This window comes from Microcebus murinus, chromosome 7 (assembly GCF_040939455.1).
Source record: "Microcebus murinus isolate Inina chromosome 7, M.murinus_Inina_mat1.0, whole genome shotgun sequence".
Taxonomy (NCBI): Eukaryota; Metazoa; Chordata; class Mammalia; order Primates; family Cheirogaleidae; genus Microcebus; species Microcebus murinus.
The window spans coordinates 21514022-21533531 of NC_134110.1; the positions used below are offsets into that span (position 1 = coordinate 21514022).

At 41.7% G+C, this 19510-nt stretch overlaps 1 protein-coding gene and 2 non-coding genes across 52 annotated transcripts in view; all 3 read left to right on the forward strand.

Annotated features, from left to right (window-relative positions):
- LOC105868796 (uncharacterized) overlaps positions 1-19510 on the forward strand; it is a 253234-nt gene that overhangs the window by 23534 nt on the left and 210190 nt on the right. For 42 of the 50 annotated variants that reach the window (XM_076004850.1, XM_076004848.1, XM_076004872.1 and 39 more), the window contains one exon: positions 45-19510. This exon is cut by the window's right edge. The gene's annotated coding sequence lies outside the window, so the exon portion shown is untranslated. The remainder of the gene's footprint in view (positions 1-44) is intronic. The other 8 variants (XM_076004851.1, XM_076004873.1, XM_076004849.1 and 5 more) reach the window with 7 other exon arrangements.
- Positions 3687-3753, forward strand: LOC142872262 (small nucleolar RNA SNORD109A). The gene has a single exon (XR_012920471.1). It is a non-coding gene; the product is annotated as a small nucleolar RNA SNORD109A (small nucleolar RNA).
- LOC142872263 (small nucleolar RNA SNORD109A) lies at positions 18618-18684 on the forward strand. The gene has a single exon (XR_012920472.1). It is a non-coding gene; the product is annotated as a small nucleolar RNA SNORD109A (small nucleolar RNA).

Consider the following 19510-nt stretch of genomic DNA (forward strand, 5'->3'; position numbering starts at 1 on the left):
CCGGACTGGGAAACATCTTTTCTCTTTTTTCCCACTCCCCCAAGGGCAGAGTCTGCCCTGTCATAGGGGAAGATAACCCACCGGCCTGAGGAAAAGGCAAAGGCACTTCTTAGAGCTACCTGACCAAGACGTGAATACTCTCATTCCCCTACCTCTCCAAGGACGGGGATTATCAAGTTGGCATGTGGCCTAAATCTCTGGGAAGATGGAGAAGCCCTGCCCGAGACCACTGAGGGTCCCAGACCAGAAACAGACCTGCCACGCCACTCAGCCCCTGCCTTGGTGACGTCAGTCCCTTCTGCACAAAACCCCACACCGCCAAGGGTCTTCTTCAGCCCCGGCAGATCTTAGCCCAGACAGCAGATTCCCACTCCCTCCACAATTCCCGGGAATGGGGCTTCCCCTTTGGCTGGAGGCACCAGCTATCAGGCCACAGTAAAGAGGTAAAGATGGGTCTCAGCTTGATGGGCTGTCCTGATAAGCTGCTAGAACGGCCTTTCAGTTGCCAGCAAGGAGGTGAAATGAAGCGGAGGTGACAGTCTTGTGACACCTGTTTTGGGTGGAACAGTCTCTTTCTCCCCTCACACCGGGGGTGGAGTCAGACCCTTCAGAGCTAAGAATTTGGGACCAAGGCACAGGATGATATGGGTGGGAATGTCTGCCCATGTCACATCTGGAAAAGCAGCTTCCTCCACAACTCTGCCTTGCGAAGACGGGTTCTGCTGTCTATGCACAGAGCATCGGCAGCTGTGTGCTGTGGGGAAACAACCAAGTGCAATCTGGCAACATAGCCGCTAAAACCACCACTCTCGCCTTTCCTCCCCTTGAAACTCAGAGTCCAATGCAAGCTGCAGGAATGGGAAGGCCTGGGGTGGGGTAGGAGGAACAGACAGGTTTCTCTCCTTATTTCCCACTTCCAGAAGCCAGACCCATTCACCAGTCTGGAGTGTGGAGGAGGTCTGAGAGTGCTTCCAGAGCAACCCTGCATAGCATCGCTTAGCTACAGAGTGGCGGTGGCCCACTCTCCCAGCACCAGCGTGGAAGGTGCCTGCAGGGCCAAAACCTGGCTGGGTTTGGTGGGCTGTCTCCAAACCGCCGCTGAGCCCACTACTTCGCCAACTAACAGAGGCGCAATGGTTTAGGTGCAGAGATCTGCACTCTCTAGCTAACCTTCACCAGCGAAAACCTCATCAATATCCAAGGGCAGAGCCTCCTTTAGGACAAACATCGCGCCCCCCCCTCGTCCCAGACCTGGTCCTGGAGCATTCTGAGGTGAGATGGCAGACTCCATATTCGATCCTCAGGTATAGGGAATCCTCCACGGGGTTTGGACCCTCCAGTACCTGAAATTGAATTGGTAGAGCACTCAGGAGAGTTCCAAGTGTTCCCTGCTCCAATCTCCACTCCACACAGCTCGTCAGGATACACCTTCCCACCAACTTCAGGCACTTCCCTGCCTGCGTGGCTGTGGAGTTTGGTGAGGGGGCAGCATCTCCCTGGACAAGGCAGAACCAATGCCTCAGCTAGCTGGCCAGCCAGCCAATCCCCACAGTGGACGTGCTCCCTCGCTAATGTAGATTTCCGACTCCCCGGGTTTGCAGAAGATTATCCGATGCACCTCTTTCTTCACCGCCAATATTTTTCCCGTTTCCCGGTGATTCCCTGCAGACTTGCGAAGCTGACCCTGTGGAAGGGCAGTTCACTCCCGTGTGGTTGTCTGCTTTCTTCACTTCCCACTCTAAGAGCAGAGGGCCAGGAGGTCACCCCTTCCCCACCATTTTTCCCAGTCTGTCTATTTCTTAGTTTCAATCACTGGCTGTTAATATTTCTTACTGTTGCCAATGATAGTGGATTGAACCAAAGTAAGAAGATGTTGAAAAGTCAGCCAAATCAGAAAAATAACACAAGCATTCTTTCACTGGGAGACTTTACACAGCTTCTGAGGAGAAATGTATTTTGTGCAACAATAATGAAGACTGAATAAGAAAATACTCAGATATCTTGGTGCATTTGTATGCTAATGAAGGCAAGGATTCTTGAAGCACAATTGGCTATCATGGATGTGGACTATATAGAAATAAGATTACTCCCAGCCAGATAAAAACGAATCATGTGAGGTAATGATCCTATGAGTCTAATATGAACTTATATATTTGCTTTGGATAGGGACTATAAACCAATCGGATGGGAAAAAAATTTCACTTTGTATGTTTATGTCAGATACATCCTGACATACATTCATAGTCTTTTAAAGGATACAATCCAAGTTCACAGTTAACTCCTGATTTTTGTTTCCATCACACTGAGTAATATATCATCATTGACAACTGTACCACTGCAGTATCACTTCAAGTATTGCTCCAGACAGAACGGTCCTGGGAAGATTGTGGAGTTGCCATTATAGCCAGCTTCACTAGGGTCAAGTCAAATGACCACCTGTGCTGTGTCTGCTATAGGCTGAATGCAGGTGATAAAGTCTTAGGTGCAGTAGTGTGGTTTGAGGAAGTGGACTTGTCTGGATCAAGGATAAGCACAAGTACCAGAGGATGTTGAGGTGCAGCTGAGTGGCCATCTATTCCATCAGAAGAAGACAAATTTAAGAAGACCATTTGGGAACTGGTCCAAAGTATGTCTTCCTCAATGATATCACAATGCCACTATCATGCATCTTCCGTTTTCAGACCACAGAGTACATTCATAAAATCTTTTTGGTTGAATACAAATTTAGAGTTCTGCATTGAAGAAGTAACTGCTGTGCCACTTACTTGGATAGCTTGCTAGAGAGGAAATTGCAGGGTAAGGAATTCAGGGAGGAAACAAGAGAATAAATGAAATGACAAAGGTGACAAATGATCAACTGTGACGTTTATCACGGGGACTACGATGCTGGCATGTCTGAATGATACATACTTATAAAGAAAGCAATGTTGCACTTTACTTCTAATTAATTTGGCGCGTTGATGACCTCATTTATAATTTATCTGATGCCTTGTTACAGGTTCAAAATGAGAACAAGGTGTTGTACTTCAGGGAAGAGAGGTGAGCAACCACTTTGGTACTTTTCAAATTCTTTTGTGAATCTGTGGCTGGTGAAGTCAGAATGTCAAGGTCTACGTGTTCATTACTTCAGTGGCTTAAAGAGACTATTTTTTACAGGAGATATATTTCCCCATGGACGTTTTGACCCTGTTCAAGCAATCTTCTTTCTTGTTTCTTCCCTTTGTTTAAATCTCTTTTTGAAGTAACCCACGTAATTTTGTGAGTCGCGTACCTATTTCTCCTTTCGCCATTTTCTATTAAGAGAAGATAATCTTGTCGTAAAATTTAAGTGTCCTAAATATTGATTTTTTTATCTTTTTCTGGCACATTCAGAACATAGATGTTTGGATTCATATTTGTATTGTAATCATATCATATATTACTTCACTACATCACTTATTCCTTAAAGTTTCAGTTGATTTAAAAGTTCATTTAAATTATTCCAGCAGATTTTTATCTAATTTTATTAGAACAATCCAGGGTCATTTTCTTGATGCTATCTGTGTATATGAGACTTCCATTATGCAGATACGAAACCAAACATCTACGGTACATTTACTTGTCTTCCTTGGTAATGCATTAGATTAGCCTGCACACAATAAGCCTGGCTGTGGAAAATACTTAATTTGTTGGAAGGGTTATTGTCTGGATCGATGATGAGCAAAATTATCTGAGGACGGTGAACGACACATTGCAGATGTCAATCTGAGTTCCAGACGAGTGGCCCTCTAGTAAGACAAGTGAGACTCTCCGTGCCTGGCTTATTTGGTAGCTTCTCAGTGACAGCATAATACCACTGGGAGCATGTGTGTTTTTTCTCTTTGTTCGTGACATATTTCCTTGACATGAGGAAATTTAAAAGATTGCATTAGGAAAGGCCAAGCAACTGTCATGTGTACTGAAAATCTCATCGGTGTGTTAACACCAATACTGAGGGAACACTATGCCTGTATTAAATAATGACAATAGAACCTGTCATTAAAACAGAAACTCTAGCACTTTGTTATTTTTACTGTTCAGTGTTTTCTAAGATTTTGTCTGTTTTTCTTTTCTTTTCTTCTTCTTCTTCTTTTTTTCCTGTCATGTTTTGGCGAGTTAGAAAGGCTGGAATGGGGTCCTCCTCTTTGGAGAATGGGGTGAGTAGCTAAACTAGTAACTCTTGAAGTTCATTTTGTTACGTGCTCTTTGCCAGGTCCTTAAGTCTCCGAGTTCATATTTTCAGGGGTTTATTTGATAATATTTTCATGATATGTCTTTTTCTCATTGAGACCCAAATTACCTACCTCCAAATTACCTACACGATTGAATCTTATCATATCTATTTTTTCTTTTAACTCTTTTCTGCTTTTATGGAAAAAAGTCGAGTTTAAGAGAATTTTTGGCAATCGGTCTTGGCTCAAAAAGTTATTATAGTGAAAGCAAATCATGATAAAATATTATCAGATTTTCTTCAGCTGCTTTATTTGTGGGGTTTAGAATTGAGACTCATGGTTCATAAGGTCTTCGTGGTCATACAGGGGTATAGTTCTGCTTCTAATTTAATAGTTGAGCCTTGACTTGTGTAAGTTTTCTTCTCATTTGTGCTACATGGGAAATCGTATATGAAATTCTGTTTTAAAATGTAGTAGCAATCTTTTTAAATTTTGTTTCATGTAGTTATTTTCTTGCATGATTTTTTTTTATTTATTAAAGATATTATGGGGGTACAAACATTTTGGTCACATGTAATGCGTTTGCCTCTCCCAAGCCAAGGCTACAAGTGTACCCCTCCCCCATGCAGTGTGTTCTGCTTCCATTAGTTGTGGGTTTACCCCTTAATGTCCCCGATCATCACCCAATGAGTATTACTACCAGGTGGACCTCTTAGCGTTGGTCAGTTACTAGTAATTTGATGGTGAGTATAGGTGTTGCCTGTTTTTCCATCCTTGTGATACTTCACTTCCAGGGATGGGCTCAATCTCTATCCTGGATAATATAAAAGGTGCGAATTCACCATTGTTTTGTAGTTGAGCAGTATTACATGGTATACATATGCCACATTTAATAATCCACACATGTGTTGATGGGCACTTGGGTTGTTTCCACATCTCTCTGCATGATGGTTTTGAAAGCACGTAAAATATGTGAGATAGAATCTAGCTGTTTCTGGATAGTTTCTTGAATTGTTGCTGGTATGGTTTTGGGTAATTTCTTGAATGCATGTAACATTTCCATATTGGTCTGTGTGTGGTTACTTGCTATATGGGGATCATGCAAATTAATTGAGTGATACAATTTTAGTCTGTGTACTTTTCTATGTGTATATTACACTTCAATAGAAAGTTTAATATGTCCCATTGAACTAGTCCAAATATTAGTTACTATACTTCTTAAGAATATTGCCAAGTAGGTTGTGTATTACTTGGTGTTTAACAATCGATGCCCTCATAATACGTCAAGTGTATTCTCTCCTTAATGCAGACATTTTAGCATATCATATCATGGAGAAGTCACCGATATATTTTTGAACACATTTACATATTTTTATTCATATGCTTAAATTCTTCACTTTTTTTTCTGTTACGAAAACAAGCTAAACAACTCCATGCCTTAAATGTTTCATACTTGTCCCCACGTGGTCATGTAGTCTGGCACTGGATTAATTCTTTATACTTTTTTGGCAAGATCACTGAAAGTGACATATCTCTTCTTTTGCAGAGAGGGAATTAATGCCGTGCTGCCCTAATGCCTTCCCGTTCCATGTGCTATATAACGGAACATAAAAGCAAATATAGTCATTAACATTTATTGCGATTATTTTCACACCACACACAAAGATGTTGCTCATAGATCTTAAGAGAATAGAGGCCCACAAGCATTGCACAGTAGAAAAATTTGAGGTAACATCGATGAAGTTAGATGGGGTATAAAGCCAAAATTCAGAACAATGGACTGCTTGCTTAAGGATTTCCTTGGAGGTTACATAGCATACAACTAGTAAATCCAAATATATTTTACCTTTTGAGACCCTGACACACTAAAACCAGAATGTGTTTTAGCTCTTAATACTGATTTCTGAATTTTCTCTTCTTTTGCTTAATATACAGAAAACTTCCAGGCTTAAGTTGGTACCAAGTGTTATCAGTTCTTTGTAGAGAAGTGGAACACATTAGAAGAGTAGAAAATTACTTAAGACAGAGGTATATTTGACATTTCTTCTCTGCTTTCTACAAGTGATGTATTTAATCATTTACCCTATTACAGAAATTAAATTTTCCATGCTAACCCAAGGATCCATCAATTCATCTGTCTTTACATCTATGATCTATCTATCATACCAGGCTCATTTTTCATGAGGAGATATTGGTTTGACATATGACATTGTGATAGTTTTATATATTTGCAATCTCCTGAGGTTTTATAGGTCTTAAGGTCTCCATGTCTAAAACTGTATATGTACCGATGCCCTCAGTGGATGTGAAGGATACCACATTTTCTTTAGCCATTTATTGTTTTCAGAATAATGGTGTTAACTTCTTTGCCATGGCAAGATATCATATATTTATAATCATTATATATTAGTCGTTATGCACTCATGCTTCTGTTTCTGTAGAAATCATTTCTAGAATGGCTAATGCTGGCAACTTAGGTCCATGAATTTTTCTTTAATGAGGCGTAGTCAAATCAACACCCAAATCTTCAGGTTACCATCATTTCACTACTGTATTAGAACGATGGGGTAAAGATACTTACGCCTCCTAGATATGTAAATAGAAAGAGCACTAAAATAATGATATTTGGGATTTTTTTTAACTTTCAATGTTTTTATTAATGATTTTAAATTGGCAAAATGAGAAATTTGTAAAAATCCAGTAGGTAAAAATGAGTTGTCACTATGTCTTCACTATCATCAGATTTTGAATCAAAAGTGTAATGTTTTATATCTAAAACAAGAAGCAGTCCCATTAATCTAAGTATGCACCTAAACTGTAGACAGAGTTTTCTCCTTTAACACTAGCTTGTTTATGCCAGCAGCGAAGAAGCCTGGAGAGCGAGTGGTGATTAAATTGCAAAAGCAGTCTTCCACAGCTTGTTGGGAAATCAATACTTTTCCTTGCAAGAAGTGTTCCAACGCCAGGAAGAAGTGGTAGTCAGTTGTTGCAAGGTCTGGTGAATACGGTGGATGACAGAGAGTTTCCAAGTCCAGCTGCTATAGTTTGAACAGTACTGTTTGTGCAACATGTGGTCGAGGGTTGTCTTGTGCAACTAGTGCAACCTCTGTAGAAGCCAATATGGAGATACCGCAAAGCGATACAGGTAGATCTACCATTCAATGCAGCAATCCCATCCCCAAGCATCCTCCCAAAAGAACAAAAGACACTCCATAAAAAAGACATCTGCACTCGAACGTCCGTAGCAGCCCAACTCACAGCTGCAAAGACGAGGGCACAACGCAAGTGCCCATCAACACACGAGTGGATTAACAAAACGTGGCACATGTACACGATGGAGTACTATTCAACCATAAAAAATAATGGCGATGTAGCACCTCCTGTGTTCTCCTAGATAGAGCTGGAACCCATCCTACTCAGTGAAGTATCCCAAGAATGGAAAAATAAGCACCACATATACTCTCCAGAAAACTGGCACTAACTGATCAACACCTAAGTGGACATATAGGAATAATATTTATCGGGCATCGGGCAGGTGCGAAAGGGGAGGAGGAAATGTTTATATACATACGTAATGAGTGTGATGCACACCATCTGGGGGGTGGTCACGCTTGGAGCTCTCACACCGGGGGGCGGGGGGAATGGGATGAAAGGCAACACACATAACCTAAACATTTGTACCCCCGTAATATCCTCAAATAATAAAAAACGAGGAATGGCCTGTCTCTATGGCCCCTCTTGGAGCTTAATGGCAAGCATGCTCATTATTTCATCCTATTGGTTGCAGTAGACAGCCACTGGACTGACCAAGTTTCAGGGAGTTGTAGCAGATAATACCAGCACTGGACCACCAAATATAAACTCTTAATTTTGGAGGGTGAATATTATATTTGGGACTGTGTTTTGGCGCTCCATCTTTACCCAACCATTGTGCCAAATGCTTGCAATTGTCAATAACAATCCGTTTTTCATCACAGGCAACAATAGAGTGCGGAAATGGTTCGCCTTCCTGTAGTGACAGTAAAGAGGCAAGCTTGGAGATGATTTCTCTTGTGATACTCTAACTCATGCAAACCCACCTATCCAACTCCTTTGCCTTGCCAAGTTGTTTCAAATGGTCCAATATTGTTGGAATAGTGACGTCAAACTTTGCTGCTAATTCACAGGTAGGTTGAGATGGATTCACTTCTGCTACAGCTTTCAGCTGTTCTTATCCATGTTGATATCAGGTCATTTATGTGGCTCATTTTCAAGACTAAAATGACCACAACGGAACTTCTTAAACCATGGACGTACTGCGTGTTCACTGGCCACATCCTTCCCAAACATTTCATTGATATTTCAAGCTGTCTGCACTGCATTTGTTCCACAACAGAACACATACCTAAAAATAACATGAATTTTTGACTTATCCATGCTTTCAGAAAAAATTGCTCTAAAAATGTGAAAGGTAATCACAAGCCAAAATGTGCAACTGAAAGAATGAGGATGTACCTTCACAATAAAAAGAAGTGCCAAACGGAACGTCAGAGATATCAACTGTCACTCTTAGTACTTAAGGACATGAGACATTTCATACTTAATAATTTTGGAATTACGCCACACTGAAGATCAGAAAGTGAGCGGCAAATAACGATAAAACTCTACGTTAACACAAAGACCATTTTTCCCATTTAGATGAATTGGATTGGCTCTATATAAAGTTTATGTACACAATTCATATTTACCTTAAAACATACACCTTAAAACCTTAAAACGTACACAGAATCTTTTATTATTTTCTAATATTTATTTATTCTTTGTTCTTTCTTTTCTTCTTTGGTTAGGTTTTATATCTTTGCCTCTCCCAAGCAAGGGTTAGAGGTATGCCCTTTGCCTCCACAATGCTCACCACATCCCTCAGATGTGGGTCTATCCCCGTAACCCCCGAATCCCTGACGACCACCACCACCATTTGAGCACCTTAATAATGTTGATCAGTCAGGAGCAATTTGATGGCGAACGCATGCGGAGCCCATTGTTCTGATCTTGTGTCACCTCACATTGGGTAATGGGCTTAATCTAGGATATATAAGCGGTGCTAGCTCACTGCCGTTCGTTAGAAGAATTGAGTAATATTCCATTGTGAACATATACCAAGTTTAAATAATCCACTCATGAACCGACAGGCACTTGGGCTGTCTCCACGTCCCTGCAACAGTGCATTGCACTGCCACAAACACTCGCGTGCAGATATCTTTATAATAGAATGTCTTATGTTCTTTTGGGTAGATGCCCAACAATCCTACTGCTGGGTCGAATGGTATTTCCATTTGTACCACTTTGAGGTATCTCCAAATTCCTTTCCACAAAGGCCGCGCTAATTTTCAGTCCCACCAGCAATGTAAGAGTGTTCCCGTCTCTCCACATCCTCGCCAGCATTTGTTGTTTTGGGATTTCTTGATACAGGCCAATCACCCTGTGGTTAGGTGATATCTCATGGTGTTTTTGATTTGCATGTCTCTAATGATTAGAGGCGTGGAGCATTTTTTTAAATATGTTTGCAGGCCATTATTCTGTCTTCTTTTGAAAAGTTTCTGTTCATCTCCATTGCCCATTTCTTGACGGGATTGTTTGATTTTTTTCTTGTTAATTCTTTTGCGTTCTAGATGGATCCTAGATTTATCAGACCGTTACTGGAATTGTAGACAGCAAATATTTTCTCCCATTCTGTAGGTTGTCTATTTGCTCCAGTGATAGTTTCCTTGTCTGTGCAGCTTTCTATTTTGATCAGGTCCCATTTGTTTATTTTTGTTGCTGCGGTGATTGCTTTGGGGGTGTTCCTCGAGAATTCTTTGCCTAGGCCAATGTCTGAAAGGGTTTTCCCAACATCTTCTTCTAGGATTCTTAAGTGCCTTAGGTTTAAGTCTGTTATCCGTCTTGAGTGGATTTTTGTGAGAGGTGAGAGCTAGGGATCCTGATTCATTCCTCTGCATTTTCCCCAATGTATAATGTTTTCTGCTCTAGCAAAGATTAGGTTACCATATGCAGATGGTTTCATCTCTAGAATCTCAGTCCCATTCCGAATATCGATGCTTCTGTTCTTGTGCCAGTGCCAGGATGCTTTCAGTATTATTGCTTTATAGTACAGCTCGAAGTCAGGAATTCTGATGCCTCCCAGTTTGTTCTTTGTACTTAAGATTGCTTTGGCTATACGAGGTTTTTTCTGGTTCCATACAAAGTGAAGAATTCTTTTTCCTGGATCTGTAACTAATGATGGTGGTACTTTGATGGGGATTGCACTTATTCTGTAGATCTCTTTAGGTAATATTGACCTTTTAACAATATCGGTTCTACCAATCCATGAACAAGGTAGGTTTTTCCACTTGTTTACATCTTCTACAAATTCTTTTCTTAGTGTTTCATAGTCCTCCTTGTATAAGTCTTTCATCAAACATATTCCTAGATATTTAATTTTCTTTGAGGCTATAGTAAAAGGTATTGCATTTTTGATTTGAGTTTCAACTTGACAGTTCCTGGCATATATGAATGCCTCTAATTTCTGTATATAGATTTTGTAACCTGAGACTTTACCAAATTCATTTGTCAAACCTAGGAGTCTCTTGGACGAATCCATGGGGTGTTCTGGGTATAATATCGTATCATCGGCAAAGAGCGAGAGTTTGATCTCATCTGCCCCCACTTGGATGCCCTTAATATCCCTGTCTTGCCTGATTGCTATAGCGAGGACTTCAAGCATTATGTTGAATAGAAGAGGCGATAGTGGGCATCCTTGTCTAGTTCCAGTTCGAAGTGGGAATGGTTTCATTTTTTCCCCACTCAGAATGATATTGGCCGTGGGTTTGTCATAAACGCATTTGATAATTTTAAGGTGTGAGCCACCTACACCTATTTTGTTAAGAGTCTTTATCGTAAAGGTGTGTTGGGCTTTCTCAAATACATTTTCTGCATCTATTGAGGGAATCATACGGTCGTCGTTCTTGTTTTTATCTATGAGGCGAATTGCATTTATAGACTTACATATCTTGAACCAGCATTGCCTCCCTGGAATAAAGCCCACCTGGTCATGGTAAATTATTTTTTTGATGTGCTGGCGACTTGTGTTTGCTAAAATTTTGTTCAGGATTTTTGCATCTATATTCATGAGGGATATTGCTCTGTAATATTCTCTTTTTATTGCGTCCTCTCCTAGTTTTGGTATCAAGGAGATATAGGATTTGTAGAATGAGTTAGGAAGGATACCATCATTCCCAAATTTGTGAAATAATTTCTGTAGTATAGTTATGAGTTCACCTTCATATGTTTGGTAAAACTCTGATGTGTAGCGATCTAGTCCGGGCCTTGTCTGTTTGGGGAGGTTACTAATTACTGCTCCAATTTGTGAGCTTGACATCGGTCTCTTCTGAAATTCTGTTACCTCCTGGGTGAACTTAGGAAAGTTGTAAGAATGCAGGAATTTGTCCATTTCCTCCTCCTCATTATGTAGTTTTGGGGCATATAAGATTTCATAGTAGTCAAACGTAATGTTTTGTATTTCTGTGGTATCTGTTGTGCCTGCTCCTTTTTCATTTCTTATTGAGTTTACCAGAGTCCCTGCTCATTGAGTTCTTGTCAATCTAGCAGGAGGGCTATCAGTTTTGTCTATCTTTTAAAAAAGCCAGCTTCTGGTTTTGTTGATCTTCCGCATAATTCTCTTAGTCTCAATTTCATTTAGTTCTGCTTTGACCTTAGTTATTTCTTTTCTTCTACTAGGATTGGACTAGGTTTGCTCTTCTGTTTTCCCATTCCTCGAGCCTATTAATTTGGTTCTCAGTACATAGGCTTTTTTTTTTTTTATGTGAGCATTTATTGCCATTAGTGTTCCACTCAGAGATGCTTTTGCTGTATCCCACAGGTTTTGGCAACATGTGTCTCTGTCATCATTTTGTTTGGAGAAACTCTGATTTGCACGTGAATTTCCTCCTTGGAATAATAATTCTTCAATAACAGATTGCTTAGTTTCCAAGACTTTGTGAAGCGTCGAGTGTTTCTATAGCAATTGAACTCTAATTTTATACCACTATGGTCAGAGAAGACACATGGTATAATTTCTATTTTCTTGAATTTTTTGAGGTCTGATCTGTGGCCTCGTATGTGATCAATTTTGGAAAAGGAACTTGGGCTGCTGAAAAGAATGTAAACTCAACGTTATTTGGGTGGAATGTTCTGCAGAGATCTGTCAGAACGTTTTGTTCAAGAGCTCTGTTTAAGCCCACTGTTTCTTTGCTTATTTTCTGTTTGGAGGACCTATCCAGTTCATTCAGTGGAGCGTTGAAGTCCCCTGCTAATAGGGCAGTATTTATAAACATGCTATTTAGATCAGACAAGGCTTGTTTTGTGTAATTGGGTGCTCCTGCATTGGGTGCACAAAAATTAAGGATGGTTAAGTCTTCTTGTTGGATCTTCCCTTTCGCATTATAAAGTGGCCGTCTTTATCCTTTTTTACTCTTGCTGTTTTAAAGCTTATGTTATCCGCAAATAGTATAGCTACCCCTGCTTTCTTTTGACTTCCGTTTGCCTGGAGGATAGTTTTCCATCCCTTGACCTTCGGCCAGAAGGCATCTTTGTGGGTTAGATGTGTTTCCTGTAGACCGCAGATACTAGGCTTGTGGACTTTTATTCATTCTGGCAGTTTATGCCTCTTCAGAGGACAGTTGAAGCCATTTACTTTTATTGACAGGATTAAAATTGGAGGAAGATTTCCATTCATATTGTTGGGTGAAGTCTTGTCGCTTTGTCTTACTCCTTGAGCCATCGTGCGGTTCAAGTTCTAGCCTTTACGTCTTTGAAGATTTTACTTTGAGGAGTGTCGATTGCCCAGTTCGGGGTATGCGGCAAGTCTGAGAACCTCCTGTAGGGCTGGTCTGGTCTTTGCAAATTCCTTCAGTGATTGCTTGTCTAAGAAGGTCTGTATTTCTCCCTCATAGATGAAACTTAATTTTGCTGGATAAAGAGTTTAAGTTGGGCTTTATTCTGTTTTAGAAGATTAAGATTAGGCACCCAATCCGTCCTTGCATGTAAGGTTTCAGATGAGAAGTCTGCTGTTAGTCTGATAGGCTTTCCTTTATCAATTACTTGTTGTTTTCCTCTTGCTGCATGGAGGATTGCTTCTTTCACGTTTACTGTGGTCAGCCTAATGACCACGTGACGAGGTGATTGCCTTTTCACGTTGAGTCTCCCAGGAGTTCTGCGTGCTTCTTGTATTTGCATATCAAGATTTCTGGCCAGGCCTGGCATATTTTCCTCCAGTATTCCGTGAAATAAGGTTTCCAGCCCTAGTGAATATTCCTCTTCCCCTTCCGGAATCCTGACCAATCTGAGATGCGGCTTTTTACATAATCCCACACTTCTTGTAAGCGCTGGTCCCATCTTCTGTTTCTGTGTTCCCTTTCTCCCTCTGATTTGTACAGTGCATCGGCATAATCTTCCAGCTCTGAGAGTCTTTCCGCTGCATGATCCATCCTGTTCTTCAGGCTTTCCACTGTATTCTGGAGTTCCTTGAATGTTTCGTCCATTGCCAGGATTTCTGATTGTTTTTTCTGCATTATTTCAATTTCGTTGGAGAACTTTTTATTCATTTCCTGAATTGTTCTTGTGGTTTCTCTATGTTGGGGGGTTCTATTTTCTCTTCAATTACATTGAGTTTTCCTACAAACTGTATTTGGAATTCTTCCTCCAACCCTTTCATCACATCATGTACGTTGGTGTCAGTTGATGGAGATCGAGTGTTTTCTTTTAGAGGTGATTTTCTCTCTGATCCTTCATGTTTCTTGTGATCTTTTGCTGGTCCTTTCTCATCTGGGTGCTTTTTAGAGGACCGGAGGTGCTGGGACTAGATTAGGAACTAAATTCTGTGATGTCAAAGGAATGATCCCTGGCAGAGCTGTGGATATGTGCTCTGGTCCTGTGTCATCTTAGAGGAGTTCGAGCCTATTCAGTTATCTCTGACCTAAGGTCTTCACTTTCTGTCTAAAGCGCTTAGTGTGTTTGGGCCCCTTGCTTAGACACAAAGGGGTTAGCTCACTCTTGTGAGAGCGAGTCTGCTATCAACCACAGAGTTGAAGTGGGAGGCACTATGCTAGGCTCTGAGTTCACTCTTTCTTGTGTTACCTGTGGTTTGCGAGAAGGAGTCAATTATCAAGGTATTCCAAGTCCTCCGTATGGCGCTCTAAGCTTCCTAATAGGATGTACAGGTATCCCAGTCTTTAGGAGATGTCCTGCCACTCCCAAGGGTTCCTAGAGTCCTGTTCGCACTTTAGGAGGGCTGAGAGGAGCATCAGGTATCAGTGAGCCTAAGAGAGATACTTCAGAGGTTGCTGGATGTGTATCTACGGGGGAGCTGTTGATATGTCATTCAGAGATCTTTCGTCACACTTTTGCAGGAGCATCTGCTGGGGGGAGTCAATTGCTGCAAATGCTAAAGAAGGTGGTCAAGATTTTCCTTCCTGAACCACAGGCCTGTACGTTGGCAGCAGTCTTGGTGCCAAAGGTAAGCCCTTGTGTTTCAAACTCATCAGATGTTCAAAAGGAGCCAGCTGTATGTAGACATGACTCTGCCCTCTTTTTCTTAATTCCAATCACCCACATATTCAAGCTAGTCATACAGGGAAAGTGACTTTTCTCCTTTCTCCTGACCTTGAAGGGCTGAGTCTGATTTGGTGGGCTGGCAGGGGAGGCAATGGATGAGGCAATGCCGCAAGTCCCGGACTGGGAAACATCTTTTCTCTTTTTTCCCACTCCCCCAAGGGCAGAGTCTGCCCTGTCATAGGGGAAGATAACCCACCGGCCTGAGGAAAAGGCAAAGGCACTTCTTAGAGCTACCTGACCAAGACGTGAATACTCTCATTCCCCTACCTCTCCAAGGACGGGGATTATCAAGTTGGCATGTGGCCTAAATCCCTGGGAAGATGGAGAAGCCCTGCCCGAGACCACTGAGGGTCCCAGACCAGAAACAGACCTGCCACGCCACTCAGCCCCTGCCTTGGTGACGTCAGTCCCTTCTGCACAAAACCCCACACCGCCAAGGGTCTTCTTCAGCCCCGGCAGATCTTAGCCCAGACAGCAGATTCCCACTCCCTCCACAATTCCCGGGAATGGGGCTTCCCCTTTGGCTGGAGGCACCAGCTATCAGGCCACAGTAAAGAGGTAAAGATGGGTCTCAGCTTGATGGGCTGTCCTGATAAGCTGCTAGAACGGCCTTTCAGTTGCCAGCAAGGAGGTGAAATGAAGCGGAGGTGACAGTCTTGTGACACCTGTTTTGGGTGGAACAGTCTCTTTCTCCCCTCACACCGGGGGTGGAGTCAGACCCTTCAGAGCTAAGAATTTGGGACCAAGGCACAGGATGATATGGGTGGGAATGTCTGCCCATGTCACATCTGGAAAAGCAGCTTCCTCCACAACTCTGCCTTGCGAAGACGGGTTCTGCTGTCTATGCACAGAGCATCGGCAGCTGTGTGCTGTGGGGAAACAACCAAGTGCAATCTGGCAACATAGCCGCTAAAACCACCACTCTCGCCTTTCCTCCCCTTGAAACTCAGAGTCCAATGCAAGCTGCAGGAATGGGAAGGCCTGGGGTGGGGTAGGAGGAACAGACAGGTTTCTCTCCTTATTTCCCACTTCCAGAAGCCAGACCCATTCACCAGTCTGGAGTGTGGAGGAGGTCTGAGAGTGCTTCCAGAGCAACCCTGCATAGCATCGCTTAGCTACAGAGTGGCGGTGGCCCACTCTCCCAGCACCAGCGTGGAAGGTGCCTGCAGGGCCAAAACCTGGCTGGGTTTGGTGGGCTGTCTCCAAACCGCCGCTGAGCCCACTACTTCGCCAACTAACAGAGGCGCAATGGTTTAGGTGCAGAGATCTGCACTCTCTAGCTAACCTTCACCAGCGAAAACCTCATCAATATCCAAGGGCAGAGCCTCCTTTAGGACAAACATCGCCCCCCCCCCTCGTCCCAGACCTGGTCCTGGAGCATTCTGAGGTGAGATGGCAGACTCCATATTCGATCCTCAGGTATAGGGAATCCTCCACGGGGTTTGGACCCTCCAGTACCTGAAACTGAATTGGTAGAGCACTCAGGAGAGTTCCAAGTGTTCCCTGCTCCAATCTCCACTCCACACAGCTCGTCAGGATACACCTTCCCACCAACTTCAGGCACTTCCCTGCCTGCGTGGCTGTGGAGCTTGGTGAGGGGGCAGCATCTCCCTGGACAAGGCAGAACCAATGCCTCAGCTAGCTGGCCAGCCAGCCAATCCCCACAGTGGACGTGCTCCCTCGCTAATGTAGATTTCCGACTCCCCGGGTTTGCAGAAGATTATCCGATGCACCTCTTTCTTCACCGCCAATATTTTTCCCGTTTCCCGGTGATTCCCTGCAGACTTGCGAAGCTGACCCTGTGGAAGGGCAGTTCACTCCCGTGTGGTTGTCTGCTTTCTTCACTTCCCACTCTAAGAGCAGAGGGCCAGGAGGTCACCCCTTCCCCACCATTTTTCCCAGTCTGTCTATTTCTTAGTTTCAATCACTGGCTGTTAATATTTCTTACTGTTGCCAATGATAGTGGATTGAACCAAAGTAAGAAGATGTTGAAAAGTCAGCCAAATCAGAAAAATAACACAAGCATTCTTTCACTGGGAGACTTTACACAGCTTCTGAGGAGAAATGTATTTTGTGCAACAATAATGAAGACTGAATAAGAAAATACTCAGATATCTTGGTGCATTTGTATGCTAATGAAGGCAAGGATTCTTGAAGCACAATTGGCTATCATGGATGTGGACTATATAGAAATAAGATTACTCCCAGCCAGATAAAAACGAATCATGTGAGGTAATGATCCTATGAGTCTAATATGAACTTATATATTTGCTTTGGATAGGGACTATAAACCAATCGGATGGGAAAAAAATTTCACTTTGTATGTTTATGTCAGATACATCCTGACGTACTTTCATAGTCTTTTAAAGGATACAATCCAAGTTCACAGTTAACTCCTGATTTTTGTTTCCATCACACTGAGTAATATATCATCATTGACAACTGTACCACTGCAGTATCACTTCAAGTATTGCTCCAGACAGAACGGTCCTGGGAAGATTGTGGAGTTGCCATTATAGCCAGCTTCACTAGGGTCAAGTCAAATGACCACCTGTGCTGTGTCTGCTATAGGCTGAATGCAGGTGATAAAGTCTTAGGTGCAGTAGTGTGGTTTGAGGAAGTGGACTTGTCTGGATCAAGGATAAGCACAAGTACCAGAGGATGTTGAGGTGCAGCTGAGTGGCCATCTATTCCATCAGAAGAAGACAAATTTAAGAAGACCATTTGGGAACTGGTCCAAAGTATGTCTTCCTCAATGATATCACAATGCCACTATCATGCATCTTCCGTTTTCAGACCACAGAGTACATTCATAAAATCTTTTTGGTTGAATACAAATTTAGAGTTCTGCATTGAAGAAGTAACTGCTGTGCCACTTACTTGGATAGCTTGCTAGAGAGGAAATTGCAGGGTAAGGAATTCAGGGAGGAAACAAGAGAATAAATGAAATGACAAAGGTGACAAATGATCAACTGTGACGTTTATCACGGGGACTACGATGCTGGCATGTCTGAATGATACATACTTATAAAGAAAGCAATGTTGCACTTTACTTCTAATTAATTTGGCGCGTTGATGACCTCATTTATAATTTATCTGATGCCTTGTTACAGGTTCAAAATGAGAACAAGGTGTTGTACTTCAGGGAAGAGAGGTGAGCAACCACTTTGGTACTTTTCAAATTCTTTTGTGAATCTGTGGCTGGTGAAGTCAGAATGTCAAGGTCTACGTGTTCATTACTTCAGTGGCTTAAAGAGACTATTTTTTACAGGAGATATATTTCCCCATGGACGTTTTGACCCTGTTCAAGCAATCTTCTTTCTTGTTTCTTCCCTTTGTTTAAATCTCTGTTTGAAGTAACCCACGTAATTTTGTGAGTCGCGTACCTATTTCTCCTTTCGCCATTTTCTATTAAGAGAAGATAATCTTGTCGTAAAATTTAAGTGTCCTAAATATTGATTTTTTTATCTTTTTCTGGCACATTCAGAACATAGATGTTTGGATTCATATTTGTATTGTAATCATATCATATATTACTTCACTACATCACTTATTCCTTAAAGTTTCAGTTGATTTAAAAGTTCATTTAAATTATTCCAGCAGATTTTTATCTAATTTTATTAGAACAATCCAGGGTCATTTTCTTGATGCTATCTGTGTATATGAGACTTCCATTATGCAGATACGAAACCAAACATCTACGGTACATTTACTTGTCTTCCTTGGTAATGCATTAGATTAGCCTGCACACAATAAGCCTGGCTGTGGAAAATACTTAATTTGTTGGAAGGGTTATTGTCTGGATCGATGATGAGCAAAATTATCTGAGGACGGTGAACGACACATTGCAGATGTCAATCTGAGTTCCAGACGAGTGGCCCTCTAGTAAGACAAGTGAGACTCTCCGTGCCTGGCTTATTTGGTAGCTTCTCAGTGACAGCATAATACCACTGGGAGCATGTGTGTTTTTTCTCTTTGTTCGTGACATATTTCCTTGACATGAGGAAATTTAAAAGATTGTATTAGGAAAGGCCAAGCAACTGTCATGTGTACTGAAAATCTCATCGGTGTGTTAACACCAATACTGAGGGAACACTATGCCTGTATTAAATAATGACAATAGAACCTGTCATTAAAACAGAAACTCTAGCACTTTGTTATTTTTACTGTTCAGTGTTTTCTAAGATTTTGTCTGTTTTTCTTTTCTTTTCTTCTTCTTCTTCTTTTTTTCCTGTCATGTTTTGGCGAGTTAGAAAGGCTGGAATGGGGTCCTCCTCTTTGGAGAATGGGGTGAGTAGCTAAACTAGTAACTCTTGAAGTTCATTTTGTTACGTGCTCTTTGCCAGGTCCTTAAGTCTCCGAGTTCATATTTTCAGGGGTTTATTTGATAATATTTTCATGATATGTCTTTTTCTCATTGAGACCCAAATTACCTACCTGCAAATTACCTACACGATTGAATCTTATCATATCTATTTTTTCTTTTAACTCTTTTCTGCTTTTATGGAAAAAAGTCGAGTTTAAGAGAATTTTTGGCAATCGGTCTTGGCTCAAAAAGTTATTATAGTGAAAGCAAATCATGATAAAATATTATCAGATTTTCTTCAGCTGCTTTATTTGTGGGGTTTAGAATTGAGACTCATGGTTCATAAGGTCTTCGTGGTCATACAGGGGTATAGTTCTGCTTCTAATTT